The following is a 2,475-nucleotide window of genomic DNA, read 5'->3' on the forward strand; positions in this document are numbered from 1 at the left end:
CCAGGGACCCTGTCTTTCACTGGGTTCACACATCTGTGTCTTTGGGAACTAGATGAGCAAAGAAACAGTATATTTCTATATTTGAAAACTTCAAAACCAGAAACTCCCACCTCCCTAAACGATTGTTCTGAGCGGGGGCAGGAAAGGGGGGATGCAAGAAGGTGCTGGCAGGAAGCCCCCTGCTGTCTGACTGGGTCCAGGCTGGGGGAGGGGTGGCCTCTTGAGCAGGTGTGGACTCCAAGGCCGCTCCCAGAAGAGGCTTGTATCCAAATGAGAGTCTGAAATGTTGAAATATTGTCCATGTGATCCTCGCCACGTTTTCTGGCCTTCTTTCCTCCTTCTGGAAACTAGACCATCAGGTATGCACAGAGAAACTGCTCTGGTTACTAAAGAAGCTCTCAGAAATCAAAAGCGGGGATACTGGGAGGTGAAAGAGCATTTTCATAACAAAACCTAAAATGGGAAGAAGGGGAGGGGGACCCTGCTCCCACCCTGGGAGGTTGGAGGGAGGGGCCTGTGTGGACAGAAAGCCCACACCCCAAAAAGCCACCTTCCCAACTGCCCCTAGCGACAGCCCTGCCAACAGCTGTGACGCCCAGACCACACCATCCTTACCCTGCACACACTGGGGCCTGCGGCCCTCCGAGGGGCAGAGTGATGTAGACAGAAGACCCAGCCTCCACATGGGGGGTGGGCAGTGGATATGTCCCCATTAAGCACAGCCCAGAGCAGCTCCTCCCCATTGAGCAAGGAAGCACCTCCCACAACTCATCTACTGTACTCTCTCCACACGTCCTGCTCCAGTCTGCCAGTCAGTCCCTGCCCCAGTGCCTTTGCACAGCTGTGCCCTCCACTGCTCTGCCCGGCCGGCTCCTTCTCAGCTGAAGCATCAGTTCAAATCGTCACTCCTCAGAGAGGCCCTCTGACCACTCTCTGTGACACCTCCCCGTTCAATTTTCTTCCTATTATTGTTTGACATTACAGCCATGCTCTGTATAAGGGTGTTTCAGTAAGTGATGGACCGCATATGTGACCAGTGTGTCATAGAAAGCAATGGCCATTCCATATGGCCTAGGTGCGTAGCAGACTGTGCCACCTGGGATCGTGTAAGTGCACTTCCTGGCATTCACACTTTTCTCAAAACACGTCCAGGGCACAGGATTGTATTTTATTTGGAGTGTGTTCAAGGTCTGCCTCCCATTCCTAAAAGGGTCCTCTGTCTCATCAATTACTGCATCACAAACAGAACTGGACATTGGCTTTTGGTAAATGTGTGCTGAATGCGTTAATGACCTTAGGACCCTACTGCCTTCCTACCCTGGGCCCCACAGGTGCCCTGCCCCTATGCACAGGAAACCCTACCCAGCAAGCCTCTCCTAACCTCAGCACTGTCCCACTGGTGAAAAAGGAAGTTCACCATTATGTCTAGCTTTTGACTCTCCAGCTGCCCCGCTGCCCGTCGGTTTCCTGCCCCACCACAGCCCACATTGCTGGCTCAATGCAAACCAGGCAGCCCCTAGTCCCGACCAGAGGGGAGAGTCGGGTCCCCACGGGGCACATTCCTGGGTCCCAGAGCTCTGGTCTCAGGAGAGCTGACCGCTTGCACAACCTGGGGAACCTAACCCGGAGGAGAGGGTCGGGGCCAGCCTGCGGGGAGAGCTGCGGGGCGAGCTGCGGGGGAGAGGTGCAAGGGGCGAAAGGCCGGCCTGCAGCACGGGGTGCGTGGCGACCCTCGCTCAACCCCCGCTCGACCCCACACGCCTCTTCTCCGCCCCCTCCCACACTCGCACGTGGGCAGGACTTCGGGGCCTTGGAAAACTAGTGGGGCAAGCGCCCAGTATCAGGGGCGACGGCGAGGACGCCCTATCCATTGCCCCCGACATCCCCGCGGTGGTAACGACGATGGTGCCCCTCCGTCCCCGCGGGACATGCCCCCACTCTTCTGCTCCTGTGCTCTCGCATAAAGATTCTTCTGGAAGCAGGCCGCGACCTGGGCGGGCGCACAGACCCCCGCACCCCGGAGAAGGGCGGTGCTCCCGCCCCCACACCGCGCACGTGGAGGGTGCCTGTCCGCAGGCGCCCAACGAGGGGCTGAAGTAACGCGGTCTTCCAGCTCCCGACCCGAAGGGGCAAAAAGGACAACTGCGAACTCGCGGGGGGACTTCGGAATTCCAGGGGGCACGGCCAGCGGGGGCGGGGCCTGGGTCTGTGGGGCCGGGCATTTCGCAGGAGGGGCGGGGCTAGGGCGGGGCCTGCCCGGGAGTGGGGTTTAGCAGAGTGAAGTGCGGATGGGGCGAGGCCTGGGTGAGCGGACCGGGCGGAACCGGGCGGAGCAGACCGTGGGGGCGAGGAGGGGGCGGGGCCTGGCGCGACACTGTTTGAGACATCTGTGTGTGCGTGTATGTGCACGCATGCACACACACATGGTCATTGTATGTCCATTGCCGTGTCCAAGCTGGAGGCTGGGGGACCAGC

Source organism: Galeopterus variegatus, unplaced genomic scaffold (assembly GCF_000696425.1).
Source record: "Galeopterus variegatus unplaced genomic scaffold, G_variegatus-3.0.2 Scaffold228, whole genome shotgun sequence".
Taxonomy (NCBI): Eukaryota; Metazoa; Chordata; class Mammalia; order Dermoptera; family Cynocephalidae; genus Galeopterus; species Galeopterus variegatus.